Source organism: Beta vulgaris, chromosome 6, assembly GCF_026745355.1.
Source record: "Beta vulgaris subsp. vulgaris cultivar EL10 chromosome 6, EL10.2, whole genome shotgun sequence".
Lineage (NCBI taxonomy): Eukaryota > Viridiplantae > Streptophyta > Magnoliopsida > Caryophyllales > Amaranthaceae > Beta > Beta vulgaris.
In genome coordinates, this window is record NC_079207.1 from 54,523,721 (window position 1) to 54,537,257 (window position 13,537).

Genomic DNA, 13,537 nt, shown 5'->3' on the forward strand with positions numbered 1-13,537 from the left:
CGGTATCAAATACCCAAGAAGTAGATGCTGCTAAATTAATGTCAATGACATATATACCTGAAGAAGAACCCCAGACTTATTATCCTTCAGATACTTCGAGAAGTTACACTTCCAATGACCCATTTGATCACAATATAAGTACTTGGCATCTGCGGCCACCTCTGGCTGTGCCTTTGCTTGTGGCTTATCAATACATAAATGGTTTTTTGAAACTTACAAACGCTCCTAGTGTAATATCCTAAAAATCTTAAACATATTTAAGTGAATAATTAACATAATAATGTAGTTAGAATATATTTTATTTTATTCGTTCCACTAATTAAGCATCGTATGTTAAATGATTATAGAATTTTTTTTAACATAAAAGTTTATGAACTTAAGTTATGACGATAATTTATAATTTACGATTTTAGGAGTTAATCAAGAAGGCTAATGTAGTTGTTAATTCATTAAAGTACAAAGTGTCAACATTTCACCCAAAGTCTTACTAAGTCACGTTTCGGGTAGTATTGTGGGAATGAAATTCTGATTTTTGGTTTGGGAAGCAAAGAGGGAAAAAGAGAAAAGAAAGCATGGTCAAATCCCCCATTAATAGTACCTTCTTCCTCACCCTACCATGTCCATTTGGCACTCATGCAATCACCCTCTCTTCTTCTTCTTCTTTAGTCAAAATCTGTCACCAATCTCTCACCATTGCTTCTTCAAGTTAACAAAATCAGATTATTTACTTCACCGTCTTCCTCCCAACCACTGATTTTAAAACCTCCAAACTCCACTATAAATAGCCATAGATTCAACACCAAGAACACACAACCAACAACCTTCATCTTCTTTTCTCTCACTAATCAGGAATTCAGTCAATAATCGCCAGAAAAATTTCAACTAAAGGAAACCCAAAATAAAAACCCAAACTTTCCCTCTCTCTCCCCTGTTCGGTTCTTTTCCCCCCACGACCCCCCTTGGCCACCTCAGGCGACGCCAGACCTACGCCGGCCATCCGTCGTACCTCCCCTTGGCCTCGTCGTCGTTCGCCGGCCACCTGCGCAGCTCGCCGGAAATCCGCGACGCCAGCACCCGCGCATTCTCTCTCCTCCTCGCGCTCTTCTCTTCGCGCGTCGCTTGCGGTTGTGCAGCATCACCGGCGACCTTCGTCCGCGACGTTCCGCCGTCGCTGCCGTCGTTTCCCGCCGCCGCCAGACGTCGCCGTCAACCCCCCATTCGCTGGAGTCTGGCAGCTTTGTCTTCCCTGCTCCTAGTAGCAGAGGTGACGTTTCTTTTTATTTTTTTTGATTTCCCTAGCTTTCAATTCAAGCCCAAGTTTATTTCTCTTATTTAGTTAATATTTAGTTTGGGCCTAGGAGAATATCTTTGGACTAAACTCAAGTGTTTACAAATCTGAATTTATTTTATTAGATGGACTAATTGAGTTAAACTAAAGCTGATCTAGCATTTTATTAAGTTATGTTAGTTTAATTATTAAGTTAAGCATAATGTTGGGCTTATAATCTGATCTACTTAGCTAAATCATCTAAGTTAATCTTTTTGCTTTAATATATTAAGCTTTAGTGGACTGATTTAGTTAGCTTTACTAAACCACCTAACTTATTTACTAAAATCTATTATTGGGTTATAATTCATGATGTATAACTAGTTGAGTTGTTTAAAACTAATTAAAAATAATTCATAAGCTTGCTGTTATAATTGAGTTTAAGTTATGAATACTTCAATAATCCTTAAGTTCACTTATAATAATTAGTTACTTGACTTGTTAGTTTTAATGACTAAATAATATTAAATAATGTTAATGGTCTAGCTATACTTAACTTAATTAATTTATTAATGGACGACTAATTAGTTATTAACTATGAATAGAATAATGTTATGTTTTCGAAAGGTTTATAATATTAGTAATATAACTTTAAGTTTTATAATTTCTAAAAATATAGCTAAATGAGTTATTTCACTAATTAGTTGATTAAAGAGTCACCTTAATTAAAAGTTATTAACGATTAAGAAATAATGACCTTAAGGAGACCTTTACGACGTTATAATAGACCGTATGACCTTAAAAGCGCTAACTAATATTTAAGCTTAAAAGCTAAATAACGAAACGTTCATTAATAAAATTATTCTTGAATAGATTAAAGAAGATAAAGGATATTACAAGCCTCCCCCGGCTATCATGGTTGGTAAGCAGGAATTCAGGTAACGTCTACTGCTAACACCCGCATTCCCCTTCAAAGTATGTTTTATGATCATGATTAATATTATGTTTTATATATGGATTGCGGGATCGAAATGAAATGTTTTATGATGGTTATGATGATATGATGCTATGAAATGATGATATGATGAAATGAATGAATATAATTATTCACGATGATGATGATATGCTTAAAAGCAATGAAACATGATAAATTCAAGTGAAAGACGGTTCTTGGCAAGTATTCTGTTATCCCGGGTCGTGCACGTACCTTCCGGCCGGTTAACCACCTTCCGTTTAGTGAGGGCTATTGTCCTCGGGTGGCACCGCGCATTTTGGCAAATAACGCCACCTTCCGTTTAGTGAGGGCTTTTGTCCTCGGGTGGCTCCTTCCGTTTATGATGTTACTATGTTTGGGGAGACGTCCCTTCCGTTGTACTAGCCAAGTTACCAAAGTAAAAGATATATGATGATGAACATGATAAAGAAGATAATGTAACATGTTATGATATGTTTGTGAAATGGTTTTACTTATTCTCTTCTCCCTGTTTATAAATAAAATGATGTGAAATGAATTTACGATGTTAGAGTAGTATGTTACTGAGCCTCGGCTACGACGTTTTGTTTTATGTTTTAGGTATGGAAGAACAGTTGTGGATCACTATTATACTGCTTATGGAGATTTGTATGATTCTATGAGGTTTTAGGATATTTGTATGATGGATAAACAAGTATTATTTCGATGAGTATTGTATAGTGAATTTTCAATTTTAGGCTATATTTTATTTGTGGGCCATAACCCACATGCTTAAGTTATGATTCCGCTGACGATTAAGGTTATGTAATTTTCGGGGCGTTACAGAGTGGTATCAGAGCCGAAACCTAGCCGGAAGTGCGGAGTAATAGACTTTGCACCGCCTAGGAGTGGTCCTTTGGAAATTAGATATTGAGGAAAACTCGAGGTTAGTAAATGACCATTTGGGTTGATATAAGATGAGATATAAGACAATGGATGAAAAATATGAGGTTTACTTCCATGAATGAGTTATTAGGAGTTGAGGATTATTTGGGTTATTAGAATCTTAAAGAAGTGAGGATTTGAACTTAATTATGATCTTTGAGTATTATTTGAAATTAGAATAACTAAAGCTTTGGGGTTACTAGAGTGTAAGATGTTAAATGGAAAATTTTGCGATTTAAACTTGGCATGAATTATCTGCAAAGATTGATGTTGAATAACTTGAGGATAAAATGATGGTTATATGAGTCATAAGGGACTAAGGTGAACGATCTTTTGAGGTATGAGTAGTAATATTTGATGCTCGAGGTAATACAGAAATAATATTTAGATATGCTATGATGAGTAGGGTTATATTATTTGTGGGATGATAAAAAGGCTAAGCTATATGAAATCCTGATGGTTATAAGTTGAGATTGAATTTTACTTTATAGGAGTTCATATGACGATTTTGGAGATTCGAAAATTTTGAAGGGATTAGAAATTCTACTCGAGGAATTAGAAAGCAATTACATTACTTCAGTTTTATAAGGATTTTAGTTTTAATGGTTGAGGCACTTCATAATGTGATGCGAACCACTTTTTGGGATGTTATGGGATTGTAGTGAAAAATAAATTATGAATAAGTAATTGAAGAGTTAGACAAATCGATATTTTGAAGGAATAGGAATTTGCTACTTGGAGATGTACTAGCTATATGGAATATAATTAGAAATAAGCATTGATGTCGAGACGAAACTTAATGTGCATAAGTGCTTGATTTTTTTTCTATTTTACCAAGATTTGGGACAAAGAATTTCTAAGTTTGAAATGTTGTTAGATAAATGGTTTCTTCGTGTATGTTATTGAGATGATCTAGGAATGAATTCAAGTGATCGAATTACCAATAAAAGAGGATAATGGAAAAATGTGGAGGAAATTGAAATTGTGAATAATTTGGATGGAAGCCTTGAATAATTAAGATATTGAGTATTGATGTTAGCTGGTAGGAAGTTGTAAGGAGTACGTTATGACATTGTCAGATTAGTAAGTGCTTAACGTTGAGGCTATGATAATGATATTGATTTGGTATGATAATGTGATGATTGAAAATTTGGGAATGCACAAATATTGGTTTAGGGATCTTTTAGATGAACTATTTATTATTAAAGAGAGGAACCAAAATGTGATGCTTATGAATGCCTCGTGAACTTATATTGTGGAATTGATAGGAGAACACATATTATATACCAAGCAGATTGAGAATCGTCAAATGATAATGAGTAAGAAAAGAATGGGTTAATATATTAAGGGGCATGATTAACATTCGAGTTTAAGATTCTAAGTAAAACTGACGGGCGTAGTATGAAATTGTGTCATGGATATTTAAATTCACAAGGATTCAACATATATTATGGAAAGTAAAGTTGTACTGAGAAAGTTTGAGGTTAGATTCAGGAAAACTATGATCTCCATATCGTAACGTAAAGGTTTTAAATAGGTCTAATGGGTTGGCTAAAAGTTAGGTATAGACGAACCAAGACGTTTGAGCATTTGCGCTGTTGCGTGTACAATATGAATCTGTTTATGTAAATGTGGTGCATGTGATTATCTGTGTTAGTTACCTCTTAATGCGTACGTAGTATCATACATTTTTTTTTATGATATGTAGTTACTCTAAGTATGTATCTTGATAATTTGAGAAACCAAAAGAATTTCAAACAAGGTCTCATCAAATGAGTTAGTTGGAATTCATTGCCAACAAGTTTGCCCTTTTTGTTTTCTTTGCTCCTCGATTTCGCGAGTCGAGTTGAAGTAGAGATACAAAAGATGATGGCGGAATGGAGGCTGAATATCTAACGAAGCCATGAAGGCTTGAGATCTTGGTCTTGTTAAATGAATTTAGCTTGTTGTGTTATCAATTAACTAAATTGCAAGTTTCGAGGACGAAACTTTTTCTAATGGGGTAAGGATGTAATATCCTAAAAATCTTAAACATATTTAAGTGAATAATTAACATAATAATGTAGTTAGAATATATTTTATTTAATTCGTTCCACTAATTAAGCATCGTAGATATAAATGATTATAGAATTTTTAACATAAAATTTATCAACTTAAGTTATGACGATAATTTATAATTTACGATTTTAGAGTTAATCAAGAAGGCTAATGTAGTTGTTAATTCATTAAAGTACAAAGTTCAACATTTCACCCAAAGTTCTTACTAAGTCACGTTTAGGGTGGTATTGTGGAATGGAAATTCTGATTTTTGGTTTGGGAAGCAAAGAGGGAAAAAGAGAAAAGAAAGCATGGTCAAATCCCCCATTAATAGTACCATCTTCCTCACCCTACCATGTCCATTTGGCACTCATGCAATCACCCTCTCTTCTTCTTCTTCTTCTTCAGTCAAAATCTGTCACCAATCTCTCACCATTGCTTCTTCAAGTTAACAAAATCAGATTATTTACTTCACCATCTTCCGCCCAACCACTGATTTTAAAACCTCCAAACTCCACTATAAATAGCCATAGATTCAACACCAAGAACACACCAACAACAACCTTCATCTTCTCTTCTCTCACTAATCAGAAATTCAGTCAATAATCGCCGGAAAAATTTCAACTAAAGGAAACCCAAAATAAAAACCCAAACTTTCCCTCTCTCTCCCTTGTTCGGTTCTTTTCCCCCCACGATCCCCCCCCTCGGCCACCTCAGGCGACGCCAGACCTGCGCCGGCCATCTGTCGCACCTCCCCTTGGCCTCGCCGTCGTTCGCCGGCCACCTGCGCATCTCGCCGGAAATCCGCGGCGCCAGCACCCGCGCATTCTCTCTTTTCCTCGCGCTCTTCTCTTCGCACGTCGCTTGCGGTTGTGCAGCATCACCGGCGACCTTCGTCCGCGACGTTCCGCCGTCGCTGCCGTCGTTTCCCGCCGCCGCCAGACGTCGCCGTAGCTTTGCCTTCCCTGCTCCTAGTAGCAGAGGTGACGTTTCTTTTTATTTTTCTGATTTCCTTAGCTTTCAATTCAAGCCCAAGTTTATTTCTCTTATTTAGTTAATATTTAGTTTGGGCCTAGGAGAATATCTTTGGACTAAACTCAAGTGTTTACAAATCTGAATTTATTTTATTAGATGGACTAATTGAGTTAAACTAAAGCTGATCTAGCATTTTATTAAGTTATGTTAGTTTAATTATTAAGTTAAGCATAATGTTGGGCTTATAATCTGATTTACTTAGCTAAATCATCTAAGTTAATCTTTTTGCTTTAATATATTAAGCTTTAGTGGACTGATTTAGTTAGTTTTACTAAACCACCTAACTTATTTACTAAAATCTATTATTGGGTTATAATTCATGATGTCTAAACTAGTTGAGTTGTTTAAAACTAATTTAAATAATTCATTAAGCTTGCTGTTATAATTGAGTTTAAGTTATGAATACTTCAATAATCCTTAAGTTCACTTATAATAATTAGTTACTTGACTTGTTAGTTTCAATTGACTAAATAATATTAAATAATGTTAATGGTTCTAGCATAGCTTAACTTAATTAATTTATTAATGGACGACTAATTAGTTATTAACTATGAATTAGAATAATGTTATGTTTTCGAAAGGTTTTATAATATGTAGTAATATAACTTTAAAGTTTTTATAATTTCTAAAAATATAGCTAAATGAGTTATTTCACCTAATTAGTTGATTAAAGAGTCACCTTAATTTAAAAGTTATTAACGATTAAGAAATAATGACCTTAAGGAGACCTTTACGACGTTATAATGACCGTTATGACCTTAACAAGCGCTAACTAATATTTAAGCTTAATAGCTAAATAACGAAACGTTCATTAATAAAATTATTCTTGAATAGATTAAAGAAGATAAAGGGATATTACAAGTCTCCCCCGGCTATCATGGTTGGTAAGCAGGAATTCATGTAACGTCTACTGCTAACACCCGCATTCCCCTTCAAAGTATGTTTTATGATCATGATTAATATTATGTTTTATATATGGATTGCGGGATCGAAATGAAATGTTTTATGATGGTTATGATGATATGATGCTATGAAATGATGATATGATGAAATGAATGAATATAATTATTCACGATGATGATGATATGCTTAAAAGAAATGAAACATGATAAATTCAAGTGAAAGACGGTTCTTGGCAAGTATTCTGTTATCCCGGGTCGTGCACGTACCTTCCGGCCGGTCAACCACCTTCCATTTAGTGAGGGTTATTGTCCTCGGGTGGCACCGCGCATTTTGGGCAAATAACGCCACCTTCCGTTTAGTGAGGGCTTTTGTCCTCGGGTGGCTACCTTCCGTTTATGATGTTACTATGTTCTGGGGAGACGTCCCTTCCGTTGTACTAGCCAAGTTACCAAAGTAAAAGATATATGATGATGAACATGATAAAGAAGATAATGTAACATGTTATGATGTGTTTGTGAAATGGTTTTACTTATTCTCTTCTCCCTGTTTATAAATAAAATGATGTGAAATGAATTTGCGATGTTAGAGTAGTATGTTACTAAGCCTCGGCTCACGACGTTTTGTTTTATGTTTTAGGTATGGAAGAACAGTTGTGGATCACTATTATACTGCGTTATGGAGATTTCGTATATTCTATGAGGTTTTAGGATATTTCGTATGATGGATAAACAAGCATTATTTTACGATGAGTAATTGTATAGTGAATTTTCATATTTTAGACTACTATTTTATTTGTGGGCCATAACCCACAGGATTAAGTTATGCTTCCGCTGACGATTAAGGTCATGTAAATTTGTCAGGGCGTTACACCTAGGATATTCAGGATCCACTAAACCTTCCGGTTGTGCCATATAAACATCCTCTTTTAAGAACCATTCAAGAAAGCGATTTTGACATCCATTTGCCAAATCTCGTAATCATAAAAGGCAGCGATCGCTAGGAGTATCCGAATGGATTAAAGCATTGCTACTGGTGAAAAGGTTTCGTCATAGTCTATACCATGAACTTGCTTGAACCCTTTTGCAACCAACCTTGCTTTGTAAACCTGAATGTTACCATCCTTGTCTGTTTTCACTTTGAAAACCCATTTCCAACCAATAGGTGTAACCCCATCGGGTAAATCCATCAAGTCCCATGTAGGGATGGAATGGATCGGAGATGGGTCGGGTGGAGCTCCATCCGTCCCATCACCCGCGACCCAAATCTCCATCCACACCATCCATCACCCGCGAAATTAAAAATTCCATCCATCACCCGCTCCACCCATCATCCACGGGTGGGGCGGGTGATACTAGAAAAAAAATATTTTGTAGATTTAACAACTTTTTAAAAAAATTAATATTTGAAAACTTAATCAAAGACTCGTATATTAACAATAAAGTGATAAATATCAATCTCATTACGCACCAAAAAGTAAAACTAATAATGGCTTAATAAATTGTCAAATAATAAAATACAACAAATCCATTGCTATATGCTAGTTTGGTGCTGCTCCAGTGCTCCTTCAAATCTTCTCATTCCTTTCTTCTCAAAAGTCCTCACCATCCTAGCATAAATAGCGAAAAAATCAATATTAATAAATTAAACATATATTTAAAGGAAAAAAATCAGAATTAAGAGTGAGAATACATACTGAATTAGCATCAAACACTACAATTGATGAGCTGCCATCGCCTTCCACATCAAAGTCCTCCAAAATAGTAGCACATGCATGTGTGATGTTATGGTTTTATATAGAGTTTTCTCCCCTAATTATGTGCTAAAAGTTGTGATTATGGTGCTCTTAGGAGCCATTTGGTACTAACTCTCTCCATCTAGTTGTGGTTTGCTATTTTGTATTGAATTGTAGGTTTTGGAAGCTATCACCTACTTTACATGATTGCACAGTGGATTAGAGGGGTTAGATGCCGAGTTTCTAGATCTCGATGATGATTTCCGGGACTTTGAGCAAAGAAGAACAAGAAACGAGAAAATACTGATCGGCCCGATAGCATCGGGCAGCCCAGCCCGATCGGGTGAAGAAGCGCGTTCATAGTTTCTGTTGCGGGCCCGATCGGGCGTTCAACGCCCTGTCGTATTTCGGTGTTCCGCCCGATCGGGCGAGTTGGCCCGACGTCGGGCGCCCTTCCAGCTACTCTGCCTGCCATGTCATAAGACCGCCCGATGTCATCGGGCGGGTCAGCCCGATTGCATCGGGCGTCTGGCGATTTTAGCCTTACTCATCTGCTTTGAAGCCCGATGTCATCGGGCGACTTAGGCCCGATCGGGCGTCTGACGAGACGCGGATTTTTAATGATTTCGGGCCCTTCTTTCGAGATTTTCTTCTATTGTTTTAGGGCTTGTATAAATAGAAAAATCAGATTTATTAGCTCTTATCTAGTTTTTATTATTAGTTTTCTCTAGAGAGTGTTTCAAGAACCTTAATTTAGTACTTTGTGATTTCAATTCAAGATCAAACCTTTTGCTTATTCATAGTTCAATATAATTCGGTAATCTTTCTTCTTTATTTCTTTGTTATTTCTTCCATTGTTAATTATATTGTTTTCTTAGTTATTTGCCATGTTTCAAAGTATGAGTTTTTGTATGATTCTTGTTATTGTTTTTATGATTATGAGTGAGTAGTTCTATATCTAGAATTGTGGAGATCTATGTATGCAATGAGGGATTGATAGATTAGTTTGATTATCTGGTATTTCAATTGTTTCCTTTGATTTATATTTCTACTGTTGCAATACTGAATGTACTTCGAGAGGAGAGATACCGTATAGGCTTTCAATTATTAGGCAAAGTGACCCTTGACTATGCGAGAGCGGCTGGGTGATCTTTGAGGGAGGTAATGTTCGAGAGAAATTACATGTGCCCTAGACAGTTGACTTACTAGGTGGTTATCATTTATCCTTGATTTCCCGAATTGTATGCATAGTGATCCATGATTCTAGTGCTTTATTGATATATTTACACCTTCATATTTAATTCTGCTACCTGTTTAGCTTAGTAACACAACCATTCATCTGATTTCGTTAGTATAATATTAGAGTTCAGATACGATAGTATAACTTCTCCTTGTGGATTCGATCTTGACTTCCCTGACTACTAGTTAGTGGACCTTAGGTTATTTTTGATTAGGTGATACGACTTTAGCCTGTCAAATTTTGGCGCCGTTGCCGGGGAGACGGTTTATTTTATTTTGTCTGAATTATAGTATTAAACTAACCTCTACTCTGAAGAACACCTGTTCTTTGGAGCATCTCACGTTTGTTTTATGTTTTTGGTGTATGAGCAGGAAATTGAAATCTCCAAATCTCATCCCGTTCGATCCAGAGATTGAAAAGACCGCTCGTAGACTCAGAAAGAAAACTAAACAAGCTAAGCTGTCTGCAGGGACACCCTCCCAAAAGACACCATCTCCACCATCTTCCCCACACCAAGAAACCCCACCTCACCTATTACTGTCAACATGGGTGAGAATGTTACTCGAACCTTCAGAGACTATGCGAACCATCTCCTGATAACGTGCCTACTGGGGTACGGATGCCCACTATTGCTGCTACAAATTTTGAGATCAAGTCTCATGTTCTGAATATGGTTCAGAACAATCAGTTCGCTGGGTTACCATCTGAAGACCCAAATCAGCACCTGCAGAGATTTTTACAGTGTTGTGCTACTCAGAAGCAAGCTGGTGTTACTCCTGATGAGATGAAACTCCTCCTATTTGGTTTTTCTCTGCGTGATAAAGCTTTGTTCTGGTATAATAAGCTGCCTTCCACCATCACCACCTGGCCAGAACTTTCCAAGATTTTCCTCATCAAGTGGTACCCTTACCAAAAAACTGCAGATATGAGACATGCCATAGTTACTTTCACCCAAGATCCTGGTGAATCTCTATATGAAGCTTGGGAGCGGTTCAAGGATTTGCAGCGTCTATGTCCTCATCATGGGTTGGACCAGTGGTACTTGTGTCAGATTTTCTACACTAGAGTTGATGCAGACACACGACGGGTAATTGATGGAGCATCTGGTGGGTTCTTCATGGATAAAGCAATTGAGGAAGGGTATGAACTTTTGGAGAAGCTAGCATCTAATCAAGCCTCTACCATTCGTTCCTCTTTGAAAAAGGGTGGTAAACATGATGTTGAAGCCATTTCTCTACTGTCTGGGCAACTAGCTACTCTAACTCAGAAAATTGACTCCCTGAAGTTAGGTAATGATTCCTCCCATATGAGTGTTAATGCGATGGCTAGTGCTTCTAACTATAATGTGCATATATGTGATGCTTGTGGAATATCTGGGCACAACTCTCAAGAGTGTCCTGCTTGGGAAATAACTGTGAGGCCGTCAATGCTTTCCAGTCACAACCTAGGAACCAGTTCAACCCCTATTCCAACACCTACAATCCTGGGTTAAGACACATCCCAACCTCTCATATAGGAGTACTAATGTGTTGAACCCTCAACCTCAACAACCATATCCACCTCAACAACAGGGTCAACAATACCAACCTTCACAACAAGCTCCACCTGGTTTTCAGAGAAATCAAGCACCTCCACAGCCTGCTCCTCCTGCTGACCCAGCCATGACAGAGTTGAAGAATATGATGTTCCAGATGCAGAAGGGGTTCAATGCTTTTCAAGCTGACACAAAAGCTCAACTGGAAAATTTGGGCACGCATAACAAGATGTTGGAGACTCAACTAGCTCAGTTGGCTAGTTCTTCTGCTAGTAGGCCACCTGGGGCCTTCCTACAATCAATGCAACCAAGGGACACTGCCAATGCCATCACTCTTAGGAGTGGAACACATTATGATGGTCCCCCAATGCCTAAGGATGGTCCGGTTGAGCCAGAAAAAAATGCAGACATAACTGAAACTTCGTCAGCTCCTGAGGCTACCACCAACACAAATGCAGAGAAGCAGACAGTACCTGAAAACAGTTCCTCCACCACTCCTGCGATCAAGGTTCCATTCCCACTCGTCTATCAAAGAATAAGCTGGATCACCAACTTGGTAAGTTTATGGAGGTAGTGAAAAATCTTCAGGTAACTGTTCCATTTACTGAACTCATTACTCAAGTACCTGCATATGCTAAATTTTTGAAGGAAATTTTGACTAGGAAAAGAGCCTTTAATGCAGTAGAAACTGTTGCCTTTACTGAAGAATGTAGTGCTCTTTTGCAAAATCAATCCCCTCCTAAATTGAAAGATCCGGGGAGTTTCTCCATCCCTTGTAATATTGGCACCATATTTATTGACAAAGCCTTATGTGATCTAGGTGCTAGTGTTAGTGTCATGCCCTTGACTGTTTGAAAAAGCTTGACATGGGAGATTTAAAATGTACCAACATTACTCTTCAAATGGCTGACCGTTCTGTTAAATACCCCCTAGGTATCTTAGAGGACGTTCCTGTGAGGGTAGGTAAATTTTACATTCCTGTGGATTTTGTTGTGCTTGACATGGAAGAGGATACTCAAATCCCAATCATTTTAGGGAGACCATTCCTTCATACTGCTGGAGCTGTCATAGATGTTAAAAATGGGAAATTAACTTTGACTGTGGGGGATGATAAGGTAACTTTTAGTTTGACCAATGCTTTGAAAAGTCCCATGCTAGAGGAAGCCTGTTACAGAATAGATGTCATTGATGTGCTGGTTAATGATGACATGCCTCAATCCCTTATGCGGGATCCACTGGAGGCTTTGCTTTGTTTTACCTCTTCCACAGGTGATGATATTATCCGGACTACTGAAGTGGATGCTTGGGAAGCAGCTTTTACCTGTGTCGAGCTTGATGGTACTACCACTCATGAGGATGAACGGTTAGTATGTGCTACTCCACCGGTAGAGGTAAAGAAACCTGAACTGAAACCCCTTCCCCCTTCTCTGCGATATGCTTTTCTGGATGATTCTGAAAATTGCCCTGTGATTGTTAGTGCTGCATTAAATGATGGTCAAATGTCTCAACTTTTGTCTGTTTTGCGACAACATAAAAAGGCCATTGGATATAATATTGATGATTTGAAAGGCATAAGCCCTGACTTTTGCATGCATAAAATTCATCTTGAGGATGATCATCGTCCTAGTATACAAGGTCAGCGTCGTTTGAACCCGAATATGCAGGAAGTTGTCAAAAAAGAGGTTATGAAATTGCTTGATGCTGGGATTATCTATCCTATTTCTGATTCTAAGTGGGTGAGTCCAGTTCAAGTGGTTCCTAAAAAGGCGGGTACTACTGTAGTTAAAAATGAGAAAAATGAATTAATTGCTACAAGAGTAGTTACTGGGTGGCGTATGTGCATTGATTATAGGAAATTAAATGTTGCCACTAAGAAAGACCATTTTCCCCTT

At 37.4% G+C, this 13,537-nt stretch overlaps 1 non-coding gene across 1 annotated transcript; it reads right to left on the minus strand.

The window, feature by feature from the left end:
• Positions 1-11,033: 11,033 nt before the first annotated feature.
• Positions 11,034-11,140, minus strand: LOC125499164 (small nucleolar RNA R71). The gene has a single exon (XR_007275883.2). It is a non-coding gene; the product is annotated as a small nucleolar RNA R71 (small nucleolar RNA).
• Positions 11,141-13,537: the final 2,397 nt, after the last annotated feature.